The sequence below is a fragment of the Chionomys nivalis genome, chromosome 5 (assembly GCF_950005125.1).
Source record: "Chionomys nivalis chromosome 5, mChiNiv1.1, whole genome shotgun sequence".
Classification (NCBI taxonomy): domain Eukaryota; kingdom Metazoa; phylum Chordata; class Mammalia; order Rodentia; family Cricetidae; genus Chionomys; species Chionomys nivalis.
Genome location: NC_080090.1, coordinates 19,920,682 through 19,935,582, shown reverse-complemented (window position 1 = coordinate 19,935,582; position 14,901 = coordinate 19,920,682). Strand labels below are relative to the sequence as shown.

At 39.8% G+C, this 14,901-nt stretch overlaps 1 protein-coding gene across 1 annotated transcript in view; it reads left to right on the top strand.

Annotated features, from left to right (window-relative positions):
* Positions 1-14,901, top strand: part of Fmn2 (formin 2) — a 310,252-nt gene that overhangs the window by 148,102 nt on the left and 147,249 nt on the right. The gene's annotated exons all lie outside the window — the stretch shown is intronic.

The window sequence follows — 14,901 nt, the reverse complement described above, 5'->3', positions numbered from 1 at the left end:
TTGACTTCCCCATCATGATGAACTCTACATGAAGTCCAAATAAACATTTTCTTTCTTTAGTCCCAAATACAAGTAAATAACCAATACATGTGGTATTGAGACAAAGTACAAACTCTCGGGTTTTATATATGTATGCATATTAGAAAAATATATATGAAAGAAATGGATTTGAGGACAAGTAGATCTGTATTGATTTTTCAGAAAACTGAACCTGCCTACGGGCTGAGAAAAGAACAGATGTGGGATTGAGTTTTTAAAGAAGTTTGTTAGGCATGAGGATGTCACTTTAAAAAGGGGGAGAATAAAGGAAAAAAAAATCTCATCATTGCTTAAAGTGATTTTTCCAAGTGATTTGGAGATGTGGATCAATGTCCAGAGTGTCCCTGAAGACAGTCCAGCATCATCCTGTCCCCAGTAGCTGTCTTTCCTGTTATAGACTAAGGGGATGTCAGGCATGCATGTGGCATAGATTGATTATAGGCTGGAGAGAGTAGGCGGACAGCTCAAAGTAGTTAGCTTTGAGACCATGTCCTCTCTTGTCTCTGCAAACGTCACTATTACTATTCTAACCTTACCTGGAGTTGAACTTCTTGGATGTTTATATTCTAAGTATTCATCAAATTTGGCAAAGCTTCAGTCATTAGTTTTTCATTTCCGTTCTCTGTTCCTTTCTTCCTGGGTTCAAGTGTTGAGTGTTCATGTTCCTTGTGTCCCAGGTTCCATAGGGCCCTTACGATGTTCTAAACCAATCTTTTTTCTATTCCTCAAACCTGTTATCTTCTCTAGTCCTAAACCCAAGTTTGTGGACCTTTCTTCTGCCTACTCAAGCCTATCTGCATTTGTATAACCCATGAGGAAGGCTCCTCTATGTCACTATACCTTTATACCTCTCAGCCCCAGACTTTCATTTTCATTCCTTATTTATTTATTTATTTATTTATTTATTTATTTATTTATTTATTTAGATTTTCTGTCTTTTTATTGATGCTGTCATTTTGGCTGCCCATTGTTTTTTTTGCTATTTCCATCTCTTTCTTTGAGGTGTATAAAAATTCTCTTCATGCACATTATCTCATGACGTCTCTTTTTCAATAGGCCCCAGTTCCTTGAAAATTTGATTAATTTTATTTAGAATCTGATAATGTGGTGATGCTGCTCATTCTCTGGGATTCACTGTTTTGTTGTTGCTATTGTTTACTCTGACTAAGGTAAGTTGTTTTGGGGCTGATAATTAGATTATGGTATAAATTTAAGCTTTTTTTATGAACTTGCAAACTTATTATGGGAATGTGAGGTCACGTTCTAATCTAACCCTATGTCCATACCTGTTCTTAAAAGCTCGTTCCCAAAAGGTAAGAAGAAAAATGGGATTATGGAAATAAACTCTGACCCTTTGAACACTTGGGATTTATTTCAGCCAGTCAGGGAGGAGATTCTACAAGTGAGGTGTAATGATGGCTTCCCCTGTCTATCCACCTGTATGATCAATACTAAGATGCCATTATCAAACCACGGAGCACTGATATTTGTTCCTTCCTTCCTTCCTTCCTTCCTTCCTTCCTTCCTTCCTTCCTTCCTTCCTTCCTTCCTTCCTTCCTTCCTTCCTTCTTCCATCTCTCCCTCCCTCCCTCCCTCCCTCCTCTTTCCCTCCCTCTCTCTCTCCCTCCTTCCCTGTCTGTCTGTCTGTCTGTCTGTCTGTCTGTCTGTCATAAGTACCAGTTTTTATAAGCTATGCCAGTTTGATCTAGGAACATGCAGGCGGCTGGGTGCCATAGAGATGGGATGGGAGATGGGTAGCTGCTAATAGGATAAGAGCTAAATTGGGTGACTCAGATTCACCCAACTTAAAGCCCAATTCCTCTCCTGTAAGTGGCAAACGTGAAACAGATTCCAGAGTCCCTAAGAGGCTGCATCAAGAAGATTCTGCTATTACTAGATTTTGTCAAATGAGAAATCTGTTTTCTGATACTTCATACTATGTTATATTTCCAGGACCCTCCCTTAAAATGTTGAGATGTAAAATTTAAATATTTAACTCATATATATATATATATATATATATATATATATATATATATATATATATATATATAAACACATTCCCCTTTACATCATGAAGCATACTTACTTCTAATCAGTATCTCAATTCCTTGTTTATTATTTGAGCACCTGTATGTCATCTTGTGGTTGGCATCCGCTGGCTATGTTTTCCCCTAAGAGTATATCTCATTTTTCTGTGCTTTGGTTTATTTGATAATTGTATGTTAGGCAATACTTATCCATGTATTTAATTATTAATTGCACAAAATACAACAATTAAATGAAATCAGTACTCTTTCTGGTGTATATAATGTCCTTTTTTTCAGAAAAAAAGGAATTTGATTTGTTTTTAAATACCTGTTGTCTAGGATTAATTTTCAGCAGCAGCCGCAGTGAAACACTATTGTTTTTGTAGTCCATATTGAAAACACATTGCACCATTTAGAAACAAAAGTAAAAGTAAAATATGAAGGTTGAGGAGATGGCTGAGTGGATAAATGTATTTGCTGAATAAATGTGAGGACCAGAGTTCCCCAGAACCTGTGTAAATGAAGGGTGGACATCGCAGCCATCTGCAATTTCAGTGCTCAGATGGCAGAGCAGTAGATTGCCAAAACAAAGAGCCAGGTGACTAGCTAGATTAGTCACATCAGAGAACTCTGGCTTCAGTTAATGGAATTGGCCTCAAAGAATAGGGTGGAGACTGATCAAAGAACACTCCTGCCGTTGAGCTTGGGTCTCCTCATGCATCACCACCCATCTGTACATGAACCTACATGCACACATGCATATACGTACTTTCATGAACACATGTGAACAAGCATACAGCCATACATACACACTAAACAGGCTTTTCCTTTTTTTTTTTTTTTAAAAAAAATGCAACTACTTAGTCTTTAGATGTGTCTAACTAAACGATAGTCTTCAGTTGGAGGACATCTTTAGTTAATTAATCTAGTAAAGAAACTTGTACACCATTTGAATAATACTACAATAGGGCATTGCAATAAATCCAGATTTTCAGAAACATGTATTATAAAGCATCATGGCTATACATATCATGCCATTTTAGCATCACAATATAGTCTGTGTGTGTGTGTGTGTGTTTGTCCCTGTGTTCATTTGCATATCAAAGCCAAAGGTTAGTGTTTGAATATCCTCTTCAATTGATTTATAACCTACCAGTACAAGTTCAAACAAGTAACAGAAGCCAGAAAATATTACAAACAGGAAAATTTATTATAATGAATAATTTTCATGTGATAGAAAAATTCAGAGTTAAAGTGACATCTCTCATCATAACTTGGGACTAAGCAAGCATATCTAGGGAAGGACAAATTTTGAAGGCGGTCCTTCAAGACTGGTGAGCAGATCTCACTGGGGAATGTGTGCCTGTAGCCCATTTAGTTCGTCTGAACCACTACTAATAGATAATCAGGAAACAAGCTTTCTGTGACCGGTGGATAGATTCATGGCGTTCTTACAACCGTCAGCATTGCTGTAATTGTTTTTTTTTTCTGCTCCAAGATTTTCTTAGTCTTTTATTATATCTTTTAAAATAACCTCATACCTACTGCTGACAAATTTAATTTTAATAGAAAATAAGTATGGATTTCAAGTGAAAAGAAGTTGCTACATCTGGAAAAATGTGTTTTTTTCTTGTTTTTTTTTATTATTTTTATTCTTTTTTAATTAAAATTTCCACCTGTCCCCATTTCCCATTTCCCTCCCCCTCTTCCCAAATATTGCCCCCTCCCCCCCTCCCCTTTCCCTATCCCCACTCCTTTTCTCCTCCCCCCCCACTCCATTCCCCCTCCCTCTCGATACTGAAGAGCAGTCCAAATTCCCCAGCCTTCATTGTCCGCCATGTTCAGAGAGTCCAGTTTCAACCCATGCTTTTTCAGTCCCAGACGAGCTGGCCTTGGTGGGCTCCCAATAAATCAGTCCACTGTCACAGTGGGTGGGTGCACCCCTCGTGGTCCTGACTTCCTTGCTCATGTTCTCCCTCCTTCTGCTCCTCATTTGGACCTTAAGAGCTCAGACCGTTGCTCCAAATTGAGTCTCTGTCTCTATCTCGATCCATTGCCAGATGAAGGTTCTAAGGTGATATGTAAGATATTCATCAGTATAGGATAGGGTCATTTCAGGTTCCCTCTCCTCAGTTGCCCAAGGTACCAGCTGGGGACATCTCCCTGTACACCTGCGAGCCCCTCTAGAGTCAAGTCTCTTGCCAACCCTAAGATGGCTCCCTTAGTTAGGATATATACTTCGCTGCTCCCGTATCCACCCTTCCTATATCCCAACCATCCCAATCCCCCAAGCTCCTCCCATCCTCCCCTTCTCACGTTTCTCATCCCATTTCCCCTTAGCCCCATGCCACCTCACCCGCAAGTTCCCAATTTTTGCCCAGCAATCTTGTCTACTTCTCCTATCCAGGCAGATGATTATACGATTTTCTTTGGGTTCACTTTCTTATTTAGCTTCTCTAGGATCACAAATTATATGCTCAATGTCCTTTATTTATGGCTAGAAACCAATTATGAGTGAGTACATCCCATGTTCCTCTTTTTGGGTCTGGGATACCTCACTCAGCATAGTGTTTTCTATTTCCATCCATTTGCATGCAAAATTCGAGAAGTCATTGTTTTTTACCGCTGAGTAGTACTCTAATATGTATATATTCCACACTTTCTTCATCCATTCCTCCATTGAAGGGCATCTAGGTTGTTTCCAGGTTCTGGCTATTACAAACAATGCTGCTATGAACATAGTTGAAAAGATACTTTTGTCATATGATAGGGCATCTCTTGGGTATATTCCCAAGAGTGGTATTACTGGATCTTGGGGTAGGTTGATCCCAAATTTCCTGAGAAATCGCCACACTGATTTCCAAAGTGGTTGCACTAGTTTGCATTCCCACCAGCAATGGATGAGTGTGCCCCTTTCTCCACAACCTCTCCAGCAAAGGCTATCATTGGTGTTTTTTATTTTAGCCATTCTGACAGGTGTAAGATGGTTTCTCAAAGTTGTTTTAATTTGCATTTCCCTTATCGCTAAGGAGGTTGAGCATGATCTTAAGTGTCTTTTGGCCATTTGAATTTCTTTTTTTGAGGATTCTCTGTTCAGTTCAGTGCCCCATTTTTTAATTGGGTTAATTAGCATTTTAAAGTCTAGTTTCTTGAGTTCTTTATATATTTTGGAGATCAGAACTTTGTCTGTAGTCTGTTGCAGGGTTGGTGAAGATCTTCTCCCAGTCAATGGGTTGCCTTTTTGTCTTAGTGACAGTGTCCTTTGCTTTACAGAAACTACTCAGTTTCAGGAGGTCCCATTTATTCAATGTTGTCCTTAATGTCTGTGCTGCTAGGGATAAACGTAGGAAGTGATCTCCTGTACCCATATGTTGTAGAGTACTTCCCACTTTTTCTTCTATCAGGTTCAGTGTGTTCAGACTGATATTGAGGTCTTTAATCCATTTGGACTTGAGTTTTGTGCATGGCGATAGATATGGATCTATTTTCATTCTTCTACACATTGACAAACAGCATTGCTGTAATTGTTAAGATGCTTGGAATATAGGGTGGATTTCCAAAGTCCAGGAAACAAACCTCAGGGGCCAAATGGGTCACGGCAGTGGTCAGAGAGCCTAGGCAATGGTTGCACAGCTTCCAAACAGGCCCTGCACAATGTGAGCTACTTGGGTAGTGTCATGGTGCCCTCAGCTGTCCTCTGATGCCTCTGCTGTGGGTCAGGACTGCAACTGCAGATGGAAAAGGCTGCTTTTCCGTGGGAAGATGAACCCTTTTTCTGATGTAGCTCCTCTAGTGCCTCCTACAGGCTAAACCTAATTCTCTGTAAAGAAGGAAATGCCAAGTGCTCCCCTACTCTTTTATCTTGGCGTAGGTTCCAGAAAGTAAATTGAGAGATGAGCATAGATGATAACATCTAAGGGACATAGATGATAACAGAAAAGACCCAGGATTGTAGACACATAGTCTTATCTGGCATGTAAGTCATATGTTGTTTGTGACTCCATGCGACATTATTTCTATGAAGGGTGTCTGGAGGGGTTCAGCATGCATACACTTAGTTTTGGCATGGCTTTTCTATGGAAAATTTTTAAACTTTACTGTATTAACATATTTATAATAATTTAAACAAAGCTACCTAAATAGGTCTTTCTTTGTGTATGATCTCTGAATAGGCTTAATTTTGCCTTACAAATAAGGACATTTGAGGGGGCATGCAAACTTTATCTAGAAAAAAATGTTTTAATTGCATTTTTTACAAATTTACGAGAGGTGATCTTTCATGGCATTCCACTACTTACCCTTGGGGACAAAGGATACAGCTAATGTGAATGCCTTCTCATAAATACACTTTCTTTTTGCCAGATGCTTAAATGCCAATGGACTGTTTTAAAGTAGTTGTATTTGATCTCCCTGAAACAGATGGAAGTATTTGTTATACAACCCTTATTTAGAATGTAATCTTTTTCCCCCTCTCTCTCTGATTGCATATGTTTGGCAGTGAGCTTTCCCTTCTAGATGTGAATGAATTTTGGGCAGTCTCCAAATCTAAACACAACCTAATTTCAAAAACCACAATCCTGAGGGCCCGATTCCTGTTTATCAAGGAATTAAGACTTCGTGAAAACCACATAGTTACTATATGCAGTCCACTGTAGTGAGGATTTAAAAACAAAAACCTTTATAGTTTGTTTAGGGTTATTGACTATCATTAAGTTCATAGAGCCAAGTCTCTGCAGTGTATAGTTAGCTAAATATATTGCTTCTGATTCTTAAAATATACTCTTATTATGGCATGGTGAGTTTATGGGGTGAATAGAGAAAGATTCTGGGGTAGCAAGAGGGTGAGTTCTTGAGGTTCATTTTCCTTTCTTTTCTTTAGTGTATTGAGTGATTAACATTACATCTAAATGCATCTGAGATATCCATGGACAAGTGTGAGCTGATTTCTTATTTTTTGCTTTTCATTTTATTTCGTATTGAGAAAAAGGAACAAAAGCATCCCAAGTTGTTTGTAAAAAGAGTATTAAAACGAAGCTAGCCCTTGGAAGTCAATCCTATTAGAAGTTGAAATGAAGAAAAATGTGAGTAAAGATAGGAAGGGGGAAGAATCCTACACCCCTGTGTAATTAACCAGCTCTAATCCAATTTAAAGGAGGGGGAAGGCAGGTAGGGCAGAAAGAATGAGAAGTCTAAATTTACACTTCTCAGGATTGAATTTCACAGGCATACTTTATAGTTTTAGTAATCTTCACTTAGGGTGGTACTTGACATACCAGCACAGGCTAATCTGGAAGAAGGGCGCAGTGTGTCACATGATACAGCATCCTGAAAAGCGTATACCGTGTTGCATTAGTGGAAATGAATTGGATTAACCATCTGTGTTCCTCTGGTGTCCGAGAGGAATTGAATTGATTCTTGTTTTAAGCAACATTTAGCCATCAGGTTCTTCAAACAGACATGTATTGGCTTTCACAAGGTCGCTGTTTTAAAGCTCCTCGCCTCTTGCATTTCGCTGTTCCATTGAGCTGGTTCATGGAATCCCTGTAAAGTATGTTTGCTTTTACCTGCAAATACATTGAAGGTAAATTTCAGAATTAAAAACAAAAAGCTGTAGATGTTGAATCATCCACAGATTGGTTCCACAGGTTTAAAAAAAAAATAAAACCCAAAACTCCAGATCCTAAAATGACTGTGCCTGTTTGTGAATAACCAACTGTGTTGCCTGAATTCCTAGAAAATGAGTTAAGCCAATTAGCATTGCTGCAGTAGTAACTGGAGAATGTTGTTGGTTGTTATACCTGCATTCCCCCTTCTCTTACTGTTATGTTGGAGTTGGATAGCTGGTTTCCCAAAGGCTCCTTTACTGGTCTCCCATGCAGTTGCTATTCACTGGGAGTGTTCATTGCTAATGCCTGTTTGTAGATATGCATGCCCTGCAGTTCTCTTTCAAGGTTTGTAGCTGACAAGCTGGCTGGTTTGAGTTTTGACTTGTTCATATGTTTGCTTTTAGTTCTATATAGTTCTGGCTACTTCACCATCTTTCAGCTTTCTGTCCTCCAACCACCTGACTGCACTCAGTTCCTCCAGGTAGCTTTGACTCACACCAGAGCAGCAGTGAGCAGAGCGCTCCCTGAAGTCCTTCTCTAGAGGAAAGGCCATCAGACCTTTTGTCCCCTTTCCATCCTGTTTTCCTGGTGACCTTGTTCCTTGCGTCAGATGTCTTATGGGATGGGCATTCCTCCTCCTCATTATTCACTGCTTGCTGTTAGCCACTTGTCCGGCCTGTGTACTGTAATCATATTCTCTTGATCATGGTCATCCTCAGTTTCTCTAAGCTCATGAATTTTCCTCCCCCTTAGTATTATCTGTGTTTGACGTGCAGTGAGTACAGCAAAACCATTCACCAAGTGGAGATCCACGAGCGTTTATGGTATGTGTTTAACATACCAACCTGAACGAATTCCTTTGCATGTTGTTTTTGAACACCTGACTTTGGAGCTGAGGAGATGGCTCAGTCAGTAAGTGCTTCCCACATAAGCCTGAGGATTTGAGTTTACACGGGCAGCACCCATATTAAAGTTGGTCCTTAGCAGTACATGCCATAACCCCAGGCCAGGGGAGGCAGAAACAAGAGGTTCCTAGAACTCACTGGCCAGCTAGCCAGTTTAGCAAGCTCTAGGCTCAGGAATAAACTCTGTCTCAAAAACTAAGGTGGAAAGCAATCAAGGATGACATTCAATGTCAATCTGTCACCGCCACTGCATGTACACACTTAGACATGAATGTGTATGTGTACACACATGTTCTGTCTGTAAAGTAAGCTTTCCATAATCATAATTTGAATAATAGTGTGACACCAATCACATGATCCACAAAACTAATTTTAGAGCTTTATAATTAAAATTTTTTACTTTTATTACTTGAAATATATATGTCATATCCAAGCCAGACCTACCTTCCCATTCCTCAAATACACACCTTGCTACTTTCATGCACACTCTTGCTCTCCTCGCTCTCCTCACTCTCTCTCTTCTTCTCTGAATCCAGTCAGTGGTACCTATAACATGAGGGCCTGCTTGTTGGGGTTTCTGTCATGCCCGATACCCCATATCAAGCAAGCCCCAAAGAAAATCACACAGAGAGTCTACATTAGGTTGTAAACTGATTGGCCCATTAGCTCAGGCTTCTTATTAGCGCTTGTAGTTTATATTAACTCATTATTCTTATCTATCTTAGCCACATGACTCAGTACCTTTCTCATTGGGGCAGGTCACATCCTGCTTCTTCGGTGATCTGGGCAGGAATGCCAAAAGAGCTTCCTTCTTCCCAGAATATTCCTGTTCTCATTGCCCTGCCTCTACTTCCTGTCTGGTTGACCCACCTATATTTCCTGCCTGGCCAATCAGCATTTATTTAAAACATAATTGACAGAATACAGACAATTATCCTGCACCAGGTACCTTCATAGTAGTGGGTATGGTTCACTCATCAGAGCACAGGCAACCTCTTCACAGTCACACCTGTGAAGAAAAATGATCCCAGAAGCCCTTAGACGCCATGAATTGCCAATGGATCCTTGGCTAGAGACAGGGTCTCAGTAACTGAACCCACCCATGCTGGACTGCGCAGTGGCTTCATCTCCTGGAGGTTTCATGCAGGTAACCTAGGCTTCTGTGAGTTCATGGGTGCCATAGTCATGTCACAGCTCAGAAGATCACATTTCGTAGCATACTTCAGCACTCTCTGGCTCTTTCCACTCCATCTTCCAAGATATTTCCTGAGCTTTGGGCAGGGAGGGATTGATATAAATGTTCAATTTAGGACTGCACCTATAAGTAATCACTTACTCCTGGTACTTTGGCCAGTTACGAGTCTCTATGTTGACTACTGCCCACTGCAAAAAATATTAATGACAACACTAACTTACGGAGTGAATTCCTGACACATCTGCTCTTAGTTGAAAGGTGCCTTCTCAGATCCCTTTGGCTCTGGCATGACCCAAGTGGGAAAGGGGCTGGTGGGAATCATTAGTCTCTGTAGTCACTATGTTTGCATGATTCCTGTTTATGAGAAAGGGGTGTTCCTTACCTAGGAGATCAGAATTCCACTTTGGCCTGTTCTTGAGGGTCCCAGTGCTGTCCAGTGTGTGTGCGAGGAACAGCACATCCCTTCAGTTTTCTGTGCTGATTCTTTGGAGCTTGCATGGGCTCAGGTTCTCATTTCTGTAGTCTCCTTTCCTGCTGAGGCCCCCATCTGTCTTAATGTCTTCATTTCTAGACATAGTCTATTGCAGGCGTATCTCTCTTTTCTTTCATGGAGATTTGGGTAAGATTTCCAAACCACCATCTTAACTAGAAGTTGAGCGTTGCTTGTTACTTTAGAAAATGGTCTATAGCTTCATTGTTAGTGTCCCAGAAAGCAGACTCTAAGAGGATGGTGCAAAATCTGTTAGCCTAAGGGAGATACACTTGAGTTCCTTAGATTCTTGCCTCATAATTTTCTTTCTTTTCTCTGTTTTGTTTTCTGAGACAGGGATTCCTTTGTATCCCTGGCTATCCTAGAACTTGCTACATATGGAGACCAGGTTGGTCTCCAACTCCCAGAGATCTGTCTGCCTCTGCCTAGGCCTATACCAACAAACTTTCCTTCTCATATTTTTAACCAGTGCTTACCTTATTGCATTTGAAGATCAGCATCTTCCTTGCATGTCAAGAAAGCCAATTAAAAGAGTACTTCTTACCCCTGTCACTTTTCTCCTTCATATCTACCCACTCAGCCTCCGAATTTGAGGCCAGCCTTGTCTACAGAGCAAGTTCCAAGACATCAAAGGCTGAACACAAAGAAACCTTGTCTTGAAAAACAAAAATATGAAGACCCTAGAGAAATTAATCACTTAAAGTTGGTTACCTCGTTGCATTCCTTGAGGTGAGTGTTATTTTTTTGTGTGAATGCACCACCACATGAGCTGTGTTCAGTGACCCTGGGTATATACTCTTTATATCCAGGTGTCAGTTTTCAATTCCACAAATCCAGTACAGAGCTTGCTCTTGCAGCAATACTTATAATGTCTCTCATCTGACCTTTAAAGTGATGTACTGAAAGTACATTCTATTCACATACAAATAGAAATCTTCCGATATCTGCAGGTAATACAAACTAGAAATTAAATAATTTCTAGTGTTATGTAACTCATTTAATAATGTAAATGCTTAGATATGATTGAACCAGACTTTATGTCCCCTCTCAAAAAAAAAAAAAAAGAGGGTTTAATGGTTGAAGGAGGGGAAGCATGACATCCAGCTACAGCTGTGAGCCCAGACATCAGTTAACTAGAAAGAGGAGGGGGGCTATGACTGTCTATACAAAAGTCACATTCTGTTGAAAAACACTAGCTTTGCTACTGACCTTTTTTTTGGTCCATACTGACCAAATCAAGAGATATTCCACGTTTCCATTACTTAAGGAGAGAGAAAAAATGGGAGAAGAAAGAGACATCACTGTGATCATCTTCATTCCTTAGAGAAGTAGACAGAGATGTAGTTCTCAGTAAATATGTCTGCAGTCCTTCAGTGCTGCCTTAATCCCAGCTTTGATCCTTGCTTCTATTTCTTCTCATGTTTGAGTTCTAAATGTAAACCTTGCTCAATAATAGGAATACTTGTTTGTGTCTCTTTTTATTACACAGTCCTTTGGTCCTTTCATGGCATCCCCTCCTGCCCATGAACATGAATTTTACATCTTTGTGTGTGGTGGTGAATTGTTTATATGTTTTCATCAACCAGCCATCATTTTCATATAAGTTCTCTTTCTCTGTGGTCACCTTCTTGCTTCTCGCTTTGACAGCATTAACAAACCTTTCAGCTCAGGAGGATGCAGAAAGTGTCTCTTGCACATACACGCTCAACTGTTCAGCAATCTGAGGCAGACAGACTCTCTGACACACACATTAAACATTCCCCAGTAATTTTCCATGACGGCAGGCAAGCATTAGTGAAATGGTACAGTTGGCTAGCAGATATAATAAATTTTTTCAACCTGATGCCATAAATGTCTGCTAGACCACCCTTACATTCTTTTATTCTGCTGATGTTAAATGAATGTACTTAAGTCTAGGAACATTGTGGTTTATGTAGAAAACTTCCAGGTTTGGCTTGAGTATTGTTATGTAAAGAGAGGATTTTTTTTTAAATTTCATTTCTTTCCTTATTTTATTTTATTTTTGTGGTGGTAGCAGAGCGTGTGGGAAGCACTGTCATGGAATTCAGGTTTCTACACAGGCTAGGAAAGTGTTCTTTCTCTGAATTATGACCTCTGCTCTGATGTTTTTTTTTAAAATACCTCCTATGAACCTTGCTTATCACTGAAGCTAGATCCTGAGTTGAAATTACATTACGCATGATGAGAAAAAAAACAGTGGATGCCTTTGACGTCTGATGCCTGATACGGTCATCAACTTTCCATGCTTGTTGCTCATGATTACAACAGCTGAAATTTAATTGGGCAATAAATTTATTAAAGGAGTAAATAATTAGCTCTCTTAATCAGATATAGAACTCCTCAGATGTTTTCCGTCACCAGACTGACATAGGAACTTGAGTGGTTCCAGATGGTATCTCATGTATGTTTGTTTCTGAATTATTTTGTGTTCTTTTATGTTTACACATAGAGTTAAATGTTCAAAATTTGGAGGTTCCCCTCAAATATTCTAGCTATTAGATATGTAATGTTCAGTTTCTATAGTACATGAAAGCCATTTTTTTAATTCACTCAGCTGTTAAGTGGTTTTGTGTATTCCAAGAACAAGATCCGCAGGAAGTAGTATGAGGATCTGTAGGATGCTATATTGATTACTTTTCTATTGCTTTGATAAAGAAGCCTACCAACTCTGGCCTGACAGCAAGGGAACCAGCATAGGACCAAACTAGGCCCTATAAATGTGGGTGACAGTGTATAACTGGGGCAAACTGTGGGGCCACTGGCAGTTACACCAGGATTTATTCCTACTGCTTGTTCTGACTTTTTGAAACCTATTCCCCCTGGAGGGATACCTTGCTCTGCCTAGTTATAGTGGGGAGGGCCTTGGTTTTACCTCAAAGCAATCAATGTGCTAGACTTTGCTGACTCTCCATGGGAAACCTTATCCTCTGTGAGGGGTGGATAGGGGGTGGGATGGGGATGGGATGGGGAAGGTGGAGGGAGCGGAAGAAGGGGAGAAAGTGGGAACTGGATTTGACATGTAAAATTAGAAAAAAAAAATGTGTTGTTCTTTTTAATGAGTTAAAAAAAGAGAAAGAAAAGAAACCTGACAAAAGTTAGTTGAGCTGGAGTTTATTTGGGTTTAAGGCACTGTCCATCATGTTTGGGAAGGTACAATAGCCAGCCTATGAGGCAGCCAGTCACATTATCTCCACAGTCAGGAAGCCCAGCAGCTGACATTCCACTCATTGTCTCCTTTCTCTTCAATCCCCAAGCACAGCCCATTGAATTCCACCACCTACATTCAGGATGAGTCCTCCTTTCTCAGTTAAACACTCTGGAGACTTCATCCCACAGACAGCCCTGAATCTAATGGGATTCTATGTTCTGGCAAACTGACAGACAGGATTAATCATTATTACCAGGAAACAATCCTGAAAGATTTGAGGATTAGAAGAGGCGTGAGCTGGCACAATAACACAGTAAATAAAGCTACCTTCCACTGAGCCTGACCACCTGAGTTTTATCTCTGGAACCCCTGTGGTGGAAAGAGAGACCTGATTCCTACAAATTGTCCTTTGATTCCCTCTCACCCCACACTGGAATAGTGGGAATAAAGGACAATTAAAAAGGTGTAAATCAGCAAACGGTAATATCCTTACCACATTCTCTTGACTTTGCAGTGTATGAGAGGATAATTTAAGTGGGCCTTTAATAATGTATGTGTATATTTTCCTTTCAAAGTGCCGAAACTAAAAAAGCTGTTTAAAGATGCAAAGATGATATAATTTTTTACATATTTATATTTTAATATTCACAAAATGAGAGATGCCATCAAATCTCATGTATTTCACAGGACCTACATGGCTCTGTACCAGGTTTCCTGCATATATGTTATAACTTTCAGTTTAGTACTCTTATGGACCTCCTGAATGTGTGAACGAGAGGGTCTCTGACTCTTGTGCCTACTCTTGAGGCTCTTATATTTTTCTTTTGGCTTGAATTTTCCAACATCAATATGATAGTTTTTGTTCTATCTTATTATATTTTATTTTATTATGTCTTATGGTTATCTCTTTGATGAGATACTACTGAGAGACAGAATGGGAGTGGATCTGGATAGGAGAGGGGGTGGTGAGAAACTGGCAAACATGGAGGGGAAACTGTACTCCAATTATATTATATGAGAAAAAATCTATGTTTAATAAAAGGAATAAAAGGAATACATGCTTACTGTGGAACAATACCAATAGCAATGGACATATTAACATGGGAGGGTGAAAATTTGCCAGGTTCCAACCCTAGACAAAGAACCATAGGCAACTACTAGCTGCTTGGAGAGGGAGAAGCAACCTCTTCATGGACGAGGCCCCTTGTCGGTTATGTAATGTAGAGGGGTTAGCTTTGAAAAGCATATCCATGCTACCAACAAAAACAAACTCAGCAGATTTTATTTATTCATATTTGTGTGCATGTGTGTGTGTGTGTTCATGGTGTGTGTGTGTGTGTAATGCAATAATGAAAGAGAGGCTATTGGGACATGGAGGAGTTTAGGATAGGATAGCTAGAAGAGGCTAGAGGGAGAAAATAAAGTGGTACACTTCTGTTTCAGTTCAAACCATATTTTTAAAAAGAA